The sequence below is a fragment of the Dipodomys merriami genome, unplaced genomic scaffold (assembly GCF_024711535.1).
Source record: "Dipodomys merriami isolate MVZ:Mamm:240054 unplaced genomic scaffold, mDipMer1.0.p SCAF_1, whole genome shotgun sequence".
NCBI lineage: Eukaryota > Metazoa > Chordata > Mammalia > Rodentia > Heteromyidae > Dipodomys > Dipodomys merriami.
The window spans coordinates 83,262,913-83,275,300 of record NW_027202270.1 but is presented as its reverse complement, the minus strand read 5'-3'; positions in this window follow the sequence as shown (position 1 = coordinate 83,275,300).

Sequence of the window (12,388 nt, the reverse complement as noted above, 5' to 3'; positions counted from 1 at the left end):
GAGGTTGGCTGAGAGAACGTTTAAGTAAAACAAGGAAATTTAAACATTATACAAGAAAAAAAATTTAAAAGGGCTAGGAGGAAGCATGCCACAGAATAACACCATAAGAGACAATGCTTATCTTTCATCACTTGTTCAAGCTGCATTAATTTGACAGCGGGCATGAGCTGTTGCCTGCCTGCTGAAGTCTTCCACTGGCTGTGCCTCGTTGAGTGCACAACTGCTCTGATCGGGAGTAATTCTGCACCAGGCAGCTGTGGAATGCGTAGGTTATAACCAGCCAGTGAGACCTGCAGCCTTACCAGCTAATCAGTGAGCACCATGGGAGAGAAATTAAAGTGGAGGAAGATGCATAGAGAAAGAGGAAGGTGATGAAGGGATAAAAATAAGCCCATATTAAGAGGTGACAAAAGTCATAGGGAAATGTGTACATTTTAGTTAGAAACAAATGAAACACATTTGTTTTCAATTGCAGAATCCGAAGCACAGCTACAAAAATGAATTTGCTAAGAGAAGGTGCTAAGAAACTTCTGATAGGTGAGAGACAGAGTTAATGAGGTTGTTCCAGAATGTTTAATGAATATGGTGATCATAAAATAGCTAGGACACCAAAAGAAATGGAAATGCAGGCTGGAGGGATTATACATTTAACATCTATTTGCTGGGTGCTAGTTAGGATGAGGAAGTACAGCATGGGCTGTGAAGAGAGGGGTTTGGTCTATAGTTGCAGGAAACTATGTCTTCTAGCAAAGGGGCTGTAAAACAAGAAGAGTACAGGGTAGTGAATTTATATGGCCAAGTACAGTATTTCAAATTGTAACTGGGTTTGTATGGGAGTTAGATACTCAGAAACTCTTGGCATTTTTGCTCTTTATGATGGACTAAATAAATGTCAATTGGCATAATTAATTATCAAAACAACTAGCAAACTTAATTAATAAAGGTGCTACTTCCACAGTAGCAGACTGTGGAAATCTATTCAACTTATTTGAAAAAAAGATATCATTTATTCACTCAAAAACATACATTAAGGTTGTCATAATAGTTGACCAATAGGAAGCCACTCCATTCTACATTCTGACCCATTTGTCCTCATGTTCTTCATCCTGAGTTATACAGGATTCAAAATGAAATAACTAACAGATGTGATTACTAGCTTCAATTCTATTTCAGTTTCCATTATTTAAAATGCTTCTTTTTAAAAATTTTCTCTAGCTTGAGTGGCTGCTATTCTAGCTAGTCTATACCTTACTAGCTTTTCAAGCCAGAATGGGTTCTATTTTATTTATTTTGTATTTTATGTGTGTGTGTGTGACTTGGAATTAAGAGAAATATTGTTTCCACATGAATGTGATTCCTTTTTAAATTGAAATTTCCAAGCTGTGTGTTTGGAAGATGCTCATAGAAATTTCTGGTTTGGTAACTACCTTCAATCCTTTTGAGTAGTCACAGTGGTGGTGTTTATCATTCTTTATAAATTCAGAAGTATTGGATAGATGACTAAATTTGGAGGAACTACATAGTGCAGCTATATATCATCAAGATGATTTTCTTAGGGGTTCAGAAGTAAGCCTAAATTCAACTCTTAAGACTTCTAAAATGTGCTGTGGATCGATATTCATGGTATTCTATTCATCTGAATGCAATGTTTTAGTGTATATAAATATGTCGTTGTGCTTTCTGAATGCAAAGGAAAATTTCAATCAGTTGATCTAATTATATCATATACTTTCCTTATCCTTAATAAAATAATGAGTTGTAGACTGTAGTATCCTATGAAAAAGTATTGATTAATGTCAGCAGATTCCAGCTGGGTCAAACCTGAAGACAAGAGATTTGAGTCATCACACCTAAGTGTCAATAAGACCTGTGACATTTGTTACATGAACAGACAAACATATATGATGGCTGTAAGCTTCTTGTCAGCTGCCTATGGACTGAATTCATCATTGGATGGCCTGTAATAATGTTATCAATATTCAAATGGCCTCTGGCTCTGTCCTTGCCAGGAGGTGCAAACATGACTGCTAGGTACCTTGATTTCTGAATGAAACTTTTGTGTAAATGTAGCATGGTAATTTTTCTTTGAATATAACGAGACATATAACAAATGTCACCAACACATTTACTGGCGAATGATAAAACAAAGGTTAGGAGCAATGACATTCAAAGATGCTGTAATCCTGTGGAACCTGAAAAGATACTCTCTTGCTTTATTTCTCTTCATTGACTTGTTATTTATTTATTTTCTGGCAGAACTAGAGTTTAAGCCCAAGTCCTTGCATTTGTTAGGCAAGCATTCTAAACTTTGAGCCTCTCTCTTGACCCCAGCTTTAATTATATTTCAAATAGGTTCTTGCTCTTTTCCCCAAGTCAGCCTAGAACTGCAATTCCTCCATCTATGCATCCCTATATAGTTGGCATCACAGACATGTGCCACCATGTCCAGCTTATTTGTTGAGATGGGGTCTTGCATGTTTTTTTAATGCTTGATTGTGCTGAACTGTGATTCTCTTAGTCTCCAACTTCTAAAGAACTTGGGTTATAGATGCAAGCCAGTGTGCCTGGCTTTTTTTTCTGTTGATTTATGTATGAACTATACTTCACAGAAAACAACAAATACTTCAAAGATATTCTTCCTTGTAACAGAAACAAATAGTTCTTCTCACACATATTGAATGCTAGGAAAAGTTTCCTTATGCCTGTTCTCCTTGATGTAAATAAAGTAAAAGTGAAGCTTGCCCTGTCACATTGAGATTCAGTGATTGGAAATAACATGCCAGCTCTCATTCTTGGGTAGTGTTTAAAAGTTCTTTATGTCTCTTTCTTCACCTGTTGTGTTAAGGTAGCTTCATTTCATAGACAAAGATTTCCAGAGACTATGTATTGTGACTACAACAAGATCATAAAACTGTCAGTGACCAAGTAAGCAGCAAGGAACAAACATTCAGCTGCCTACAACTTCATGTGACATTGTATGCTATAATGTTTAATACACATGGATTTTAAATGTGTTAGTGTTTTCCTCCCTCTTCCCTTCCTTTCTCTTTCCCTTCTTTCCTTCCTTTCTATTTCTTTCTCCCTCCCTCCCTCTCTACTTTTCTTCCTTTCTTTATCTGTATTTCCTTCCTCTGCTTTCCCTTTCTCCTCCCTTCCTCCCTCCTTCCCATTTTCCCTCCCTCCCTCTCTCCCTCCCTCTCCCCTTCCTTCCTTCTTTCCTTTTTCTTTCTTCTTTCATATCTGATGCTGCTTTCAGAAGGCTCTCGTCTGACCCTGCAGATGCATAAACAGAGGATGTATAGGATGCCAGAACTGAAGCTGGCATGGAGGACCACTCCTACAATTCCAGCAATCAGCAGTCTGAGGAAGGAGGATCATGACTTGTAGGGCCACAGTATTAAGTTCATAATTTAGACAATTGTCACAATTGTTAGTATTAACCTCACATTTAAATCATATGAATATCAGCTTTCTCATTTTGTAGGAGAAATAATACTATAGTGTCTTTGCATAAAATCATGCATGATAAATGATTAGTTCTAGCTCTTATCAGTGATTTAATGACTAAAGTTCTTATTGCATGGTTAGCCATTCACTCCTTCCACTTTTAATTGGGAATACAGCCTTTTCATAGATGTAAATACTATTTTGAAGCAAAATATAAACAAATACAAGATGATCTGAACTCCCAGCTTGCTATTACTAGTTGTTTAGATAAAAATGCTTATCTTCTTTCAATGAACACTTGAAGTAGATTAAAGCTGTCTGCTACCTGGACAATAATAGCCAAACCTCAACTAAATAGGATGCTGGGGAATAGTTCTCACACTTTAGCATGCAACATAATCTCCCGAAGTTCTTGAAAAATATAAATGGCTGCTCCCAGTGCCCAAGCAATCAGGTTCAGCGCTTACGCTATTGGATCCAGAGATTGTCATTCTTCACATGCATCCAGCATTGCAGAAAACATGGAAAGTGGAATTTAAAATCTTTATTTTTAAAAAGTCTTCTAGATATTAGATGGTTGACTTTAACTTTTTAGTATTTTTAATATGTTTTTATTGTGAAAATACCATACAGAAGGATTACAAAAAAATTATATGAGCAAGGTAATAAGTACATTTCTTATCAAGCATTGTTGCCTCCTCCTTTGTTTTTCCCCTACCATCCCTGCCCTCCCATCTCCACGACTACGCTCCTCACCCCCCCCAATGTTGTAAAGTTCGTTTTTCAACATAACGTTTTGTATGTCTCATTGTTTCAATGGGTCCACCTGTATCCCTATTTAAACAATTTGTTTTTTTTCCCTTCCCCTACCCAAATTATACCAACATCAAATACAATGAAAACAGGAGAGGCATACAAAGCAACAAAATAATCACCTTATAAATATGTTAGAAACAATAGCAAGAAAGAAAAAAAACCACTTGTGTCCTTATCTTGGGGTTCATTTTGCCTAACATCATCTTATCTGACCTTTTTTTTGGAAAGTAGTATGGAGGTTCCTTAAAAGACTCCACATAGAGCTCCTCTATAACTCAGCAATCCCACTTTTGGACATTTACCCGAATGTTCACAAACAAGACCATACTAAAGCTGCCAGCACAACTACCTTCATTGCAGCATTATTTACCATAGCTAAGATATGAAACCAACTCAGATGTCCCTCAGTAGATGAATGGATCAAGAAAATGTGCTATAGATACACAATGGAATTCTATGCCTCCATCAGAAAGAATGTCATTGCCCCATTTGTTAGGAAATGGAAAGACTTGGAAAAAATTATATTAAGTTAAGTAAGCCCGGCCCAAAGAAACATAGGTCCCATGGTTTCAATTATTTTCAAGTTTTTAATATTTTTATTAGTAGTTACCATTTAACAAAGTAGTCTTAATCAATGTCACCCCTTTCAACATTCCTCTTATCACCACCCATCCTCTTTTTCCCTCACAAATGAAGAGAAAAAGAGGAGGAGAATGCAGAAAATTCAATATATATCCAACAAAATTAAGACTTTTCTTTACCGAGGAATATGTTACCTATTTGTAAGAATGGCTGGGGTATAGAACAATGGTAGAGAATCACTCACACTGCAAAATTAAAATTATTTAATTAATTAAAGTAAATAAAAAGTAAATAAAAAATGACATTGGCTGATGTTGTGACATTTGCTCCCCATTTTATTTCACTTAATGTCAGTCCTGTTTTTCAAATACAAAACACTTACCTAAATGATATCCAGAAATGTTTTAGTAGGAGCAATTTTGAGGCAAATTCTTCTACATTCTCTTCAATACACAGAATCACTCCAGCCTAGGAGAGAAAGACATGTCAAAAGAGAAGCAAGAAAGTGGGATGAGTAGTGATAAGTTCTCCATATCTCTTAACATTGGAACAAGTTCTAGGGCAGATGCTGTATCAGCGTCATTAAGTAAGGTCTAAGTACAGAGATTGCTTGTGCCTTTCCTTTGAGAGAAGCCACCAGAGTCCCTCAGTACCTCAGTACTACTTCAGGGGAGTCCTCCATCGAATGTGGAGATTAGCAAGATTGAGGTGTGGCCCTGCTCCTGAGTGGATGGTGACATACATATTTGTTCTGTCTACAATGGTAAGATATGAAGGATGGGGGAGGGGTATTTGAAGATGCACTCATATCAAAGGAACAGCTGATCTTCATCAGTGCTCTGTAGCACTCAAGAAGAGGGTAAGGAAGTGAGGTGGAGAAAAAAAGGAAAAGGAAAAAAGGAATTACTTGAGGGAGGAGAAGGAAATGGAAGAAAAATAGGAAGGGAAGAAGATAAGAGGAGAAAGAAAGGGTAAAGGAAAGGGAGAGAAAGGGGGTTGGGAATGGGAGGATGCTTACCATTGTTCCAAAGGATATAGTCAAGTGGTTGTAAGGGAGACTGAGTCTGTCCCATCCAACAGCATAGAAAATTTCAGTGAGGATCAAAATGACAACAGATACATGGGACAGGGTAATTTTGCATCTGAGAGAATTTCAGGACAAGAGTACTTGGATCCTGAGGTCCTACTGTCTTGTTTCACTACATTTTTCTCCCCAGACAAGACAATATTTGACAAAAAATGTACTCACTACCTTACATATATGTAACTGTAACTCCGCTGTATATCACCTTGACATTAAAATTAGATTAAGAAAAGACTTGAACCAAATGTGTGCACTTTCAACTTATTAGTTACTTAAAGTGACTAAATTCCTGTAGAACTGATTAAGAATTTTTTGTTACAGACCTGAATAAAGTATAATCAATGGAAATCCTATGAATTTGGGAATAGGTTAATTTTGGATGGCCCAATTTTCTGGACAGTATTCTGAACAAGAGAAAGATATAAACCGTGCAAATTAGATATTAGTTGTGGTCCAGGTTTTACATTTTCACCAGCCTAAGGGACCCCCTTTTTGCTATGCCTGTCTTGTTGAGCTACTTCATTACATTTAGTCCAATTCATTGGTCCCCAAACTTGGCTGCTATTAAAATTACCTGGGGAACCTGAGATACTCTGGGTGTCTGAGTATAATCTTAAGTCATTCCAGTTTAATTCAGGGAGTGTGGCCCAAGCTTAATTCATTTTTAAAGACTCCTTAACTTCTTCCACCCTCTAGGTGATAATGGTGTGTGGAGAACTGTGGAAAGGGCTTGGAGCTTCTTCCTATCTCCTTCCCAACAGGAAACAGCCTTTGGAGGCAGGTGTGGGCACTGCCAGCTGTGTGATAAACTGCCTGGGAGGCACCAGTTTACATGTCTGCAGAATCTGGCTGAGGCATTGCTCTTTTGTTTTCTAGTGTGATCAGACAGACACTGAGGGATGATTTGCTAAATATCTCTTCAATAGACAGAGTAGATACTACAATTTAAAAATTTTCTTTGTGTGTTGTTTCTTGCAAATATATCCTCTTCTGGCAATAAGAATCAGTCTCTTATTTCTAAAAGCAATCCAGAAAAATCATAAAGTCACTAAATGCTCAGCTCAACCTATGTTTTCTTTTAAAGTTCTGGTAATCTTCACCTGAAGACCCACCATAGGAACATTCTGTTTTTGAACTCCTTTATCTCATGTCTGTTTATCATAACAAGAGGTATTTTCCTCAGGAATCCCTAAAAGTGTGGGTTTTGAACCCCGAGAACTAAAAAAATAGAAGAAAATAACTGGAATGGGGGTGGAGGGTTCTGGATGTGATTGTGAGAGCTCTTGGGGACCAGGATTTTTGTGGTCAAAACAGATTTCAGAGGCTGAGTTATGGGAAAGGTGTGTTGGCTCTTGCTGAATGCTTCAATTTGCATGCGAGTTGCTATGTGAGTTGCTATGCCTACCATGGAGAAATCGGCTTAGAGAATTTAAAGAGAAGAACGTCCTCATATGATAATATTATAATGTACAGAAACTAGAGATTCATTTTAACAATAGAGCTAAGGCCTAGCATGTATGACACCCTGTTTTTGACACATAGCACTGTAAAATGAAAATAAAACGTTAGGGTGTATAAGAACAGTGATGTGGATAAGGCTGAAGAAGGATATGAAAATAGTTTGTACTAATCATTCATACATGGAAAGTTCGTATGACTCTGTTAAGATAAAGACATGAGAGCCACTTTGCCATTTTCAAAGTGTTCTTAAGAGTTGTTGCTCTGTTGTTTCAAAAATAATATGAAACAAAGTATGTGATTTTGCCTCACAGTTCTAAGTGAAGTAACAAAAAAAAATAGGCCACTTGTTCTACTAAATGCATGTCCAAGTCTTTACTGCTAAAAATGATGTCTCCATCATGGATTATTACAGAAGCTAGGTAATGGATTCTCTGTTTGACCCTGTCCCTAGATCTTTGGTTCTACTGAGCCATAATTACTTAGTCAGGAGCAGCAATAATAGCAGAAGATAATGATCCGTGGTTAGATGGCTGGGTTAGAGATCTATGCGTTTTTCAAGTTCTTTTCTTCTTTCAAACCACATGATTTCATTTTATGTTCCTCAAATTCCATCCCGATGTAGTTTGAGCAAAGAAAAATTCCTTGTGTTGGAAGAAACAATACAACCTCTTTCGTGATTTCAGAAGAGTCTGAGGGAAATGTGCTATTTGGGGGAAGAATGATGAAGGGGGTGGAATTGATTAAGACACACTGTGTTTATAAACAGAATGTTGATTTGAAATTCCTTCTGTATGGCTACTGAAAGATAATAAAATGTGGAAAATAAATAAAACAGAAACGTGCTATTGGTGGTGTTGCTTCTACTCCTTTGGCCATTTGTTGTTTTTCATGGCATAAACCAGGAGGACATGTATGTTTGTGAGGCACACATGCAGAGGACTGAGTTAACCATGCTGCCTCCTTAGTTCCTTAGCACACAATTGCAATTGGTCTGTACAATTTTTGTCCTTACACACATATGTGTATACATGTATATACACTTACATATATACATATAAGCATATATACACATAAATATATATGTACATACAGGTGCCCATTCACATGTGTGTATATATGATACATGTGTGTATGCACACATATATGCATATATACACTTAGATATGTTAATATATACATATGTGTATGAGTATACACACATATACATTCAGTCAGCAATCCAAAATATCTGAAAAATCACACTTATAATTGGACATGTGCAGTATGTTCTTCTTGTTATTTTCCCTAAACATTACAGTATAATAACTACTTATGTAATGTTTGCATTATATTGGGTCTTATATGTATGTATACTTACATAGTCAATTTACCACCTACTTATTCTATTTTGGAGTATGTCTCTTCAACTTTAGTTTGCATATTTAAGAAAACGTTTGTTGTTTGCTTGTAAAGACTTATATTAGGTCATCGATATGCTAAATCAATTTTGAATTCTTAGAATAAACTCTGTTTAGTTATGAGTTATTATCATTTATGCATATATCATTTTACCTATGTCATATATATATATAACAAAATATATATATATTATATATATAATATATATATATGAGTTGCTAACATTTTGTTAAGCATTTGAGTATGCACTTGAAGGAGACATTCATTGGTCTATAGTTTTATATATAATTTTGATTTTTCATAACTTACAGATGGTTTATAGAAGGAGCCAGCAACTGAGAACTACTGGACACACCCTAATTATTATACCTCTAACTTCCTTCATTTTTCTCCCCAAGGCTTCAATCGACAGTCCTATGATCATATAAAACTAATTTTACTAATTTTTTCTAGTAAAGTTTTATGAGCCATGACAATCAAATACTTTAAGAATATCCCAATATGCAGTTCATGATTCATTTTCTTCATTACTTTGGAAATGAGAGTTAACAGAGCCAGCGAGTTGGGGAATATAATTTGTATGTGATGATTCTGCTGTATTTTTTTAAAAAAAGGTTTGTTGATTTATTTCCTTTTCCATTACAATGTTGTTATAGCAGTCTGTTTGGATTTATTAAGGAGAGATTTCTTGGATACTGCTTTACTTTGGACAAAACCTTGATTTCTTCCAGTATTTGTATGTTTTGATATAAATAAGCAATGCCAAATCTTTTAGCATGGACTTGTGCTAATTCCTACATCACAACAGAGGTACATATCTCATTTTTACTTGTCTTTCTTTTCTGCTTCTAACCATATCAATACTTCTATTGCTCAGAATAAAATTAATTCAAAATATTATTATAGTTAAATTTAAATAATGGGTTTAATATCCTAGACATTTTCAAGGCTATGTCTGAGGCAACAAAGTCACTCTATAATATAATGTATTATTAAATTTTCAGTATACTCTCTCATGAGAAATATTCAAATCCTACACTAATGTAATGAAGTAGGGAAAAGATTCTTGTCTCCACAGAAAGGAAAAGACTAGTAAAGTCAAGGAGATTATGGTAAGATCACATGTATTCCAAATGAAAACTTAAAGCTCCTTATGTGCAGGTTAGAATGCTCTCTGAAATCATTGGCATGGATTATTATCACAGCATTATTTACCATAGTTAAGATATGAAACCAACCCAGATGCCCCTCAGGAGATGAGTGGATCAAGAAAATGTGATACACACACACACACACACACACACACACACACACACACACACACACACACACACACGTAATATTATTCTATGCTTCCATCAGAAAGAATGACACTGCCCCATTTGTTAGGAAATGGAAAGACTTGGAAAAAATCATATTAATTGAAGTAACCAGTCCCAAAGAAATTTAGGTCCCATGGTTTCCCCTATTTGCAATAATTATTATATATATATATAGGATAATCTTATCAGATGAGCTGAAAAGCACAAAAGCCATGTACACATATCCATGATGCTAAATGAAATGGACCCCAAGGTATGGACACAAGAGATCTGCCTTCATTGTTATTGTTTTAAATGCACTATGTGTTTTCTCTTTTGTTTGTTTCCATTGTGTGTTCTTCTCCCTATGGTATATCCCCTGTTGTCACTGTACTTGATTTTGGTACCCTGCATCTTGTATATACAATCTGGGGAGGGGAAGGGGAATAATAAAATGCTAAAACAAGGAAAGATAACCCATTGCAACAATGATACCCACAGACAGTATATTGGAAATGAACTCTATAACTTTGGGCTGGGGATGAGGGGTGGGGAGGAGTGTGGGAGGTGGGGAAGTGAAGGGATAGTGGGACAACAACAAGGGAAGGGGTAACAATGATCGACAAGTAATGTACTCATTGCCCTACTTATGTAACTGTAACCCTTGTGTACATCATCTTCACAATGAAATAAAAATTTAAAAATCCCTAACTTATTGACAGTAGAAGAACTCTACTTCTAGATATCATTGTCTTTCTTCTGAACAATCCATTGTAGATTTTCCTTACTCTTGGCTTCCTGACAATTTAATTCTCAGACACATCTATGGGGGAATCTGAACCCCTGAACTCAATAGACAGGAATCCTAGAGTCCCTTCACCAGAAGAGGGACACCATTCATGTCTGTTCACTCTCACATTTTACCAGAGAGATGTTCAAGTAGATTGCCTAGACTTTTGTCACTTTGGCCTCTTGGCTTTTATAGTGTGTTGTTAACATTACCTCCTTCTAATAATCCAGCCATTTTCTTTTTAGATCCGAGACTAGGACTCAAGTTCTATACCTGATGCTTTTGTTCATTGGCTAGTGCTCTTCCAACTGAGCCATGCCTCCATTCTACCCAATTATTTTTGCTAAAACATCTGCTTCTTAGCCAGCAATCAGTGGCTCATACCTATAATCTTAGCTCTTCAGGAGACAGATCTGAGGTACAAAGCCAGCCTGGGCAGGAAAGTCTATGAGACTCTTACCTTCAATTAATCACCAAAAAGCTGGATGTGTAGCTGTGGCTCAAGTGGTACAGCGCTAGCCTTGAGCAAAAGAGAAAGAAAACTCAAAGACAGCATCTAGGTTCTGAATTCAAATCCTTGGGACACAATGCACGCGCGCACGCGCACACACACACACACACACACACACACACACACACACACACACACACACAATCTGTTTCTTGTCTCTACTCTCTAGAAACAGGATGCTCTCAGTTTCCAAACAGCAGTTATAGCTCAGTGCTAATCTTGCTTTGTTCTGTCATGAGACTGTGTTCTCTTTGAGACTAGAAACTTCAATTCTGGAGAATCCTGAATTATAAAATCAAAGGATGCCATAGTATTATTGGAAGAGTTGGAATGTGAGAATGGAGACATCCCTGCTTGTACTTCACTCACTTTTCCGGTTGAGGACTTGGTATACTGTATTGTAGTCTTGGAAATAGCACATCAGCACATGCACATGCACATGCACATGCACGTGTGTGTGTGTGTGTGTGTGCGCGCGCGCGCGCGCGCACGCACGCTATAGTGCTGGTTCTGGGCTTGACCTCAGGGCCTGGTCTCTGTTCCTGAGCTTCTTTTTACTCAAGGCTAGTGCTCTACCACTGAAACACAGCTCCACTTCAAGCTTTTTCTGAGTAGTTTATTAGAAGTAAGAGTCTTGCTGACTTTCCTGCATGGGTTGGCTTTGAACCATGATCCTCAGATCTCAACTTCTTGAGTCTCTAGGATTACAGGCATGAGCTTCCTGCACCTGGCTAGCTTAAGAGCATTATTCTTTTTCTTTTTTTCTTCGAGTGGTGGCAGTAAATCAGCTATGTCTTCAGTAGGTGATTTAAGCAATTGTTGAATGGTGCAGGCATGGAACGTCACAGTTACGGTTCCAATTCTTTCACTTCACAAGTCTTAGGAAATTGGTGATGGCTGAAACTACTTGCATGGAAAATGCAAGATTTGGTGTTTTACTATCCATAAAGAAAATTTCCCAAGTAATATCAAGTAATGCCAAGTAGTACCAATCTGTG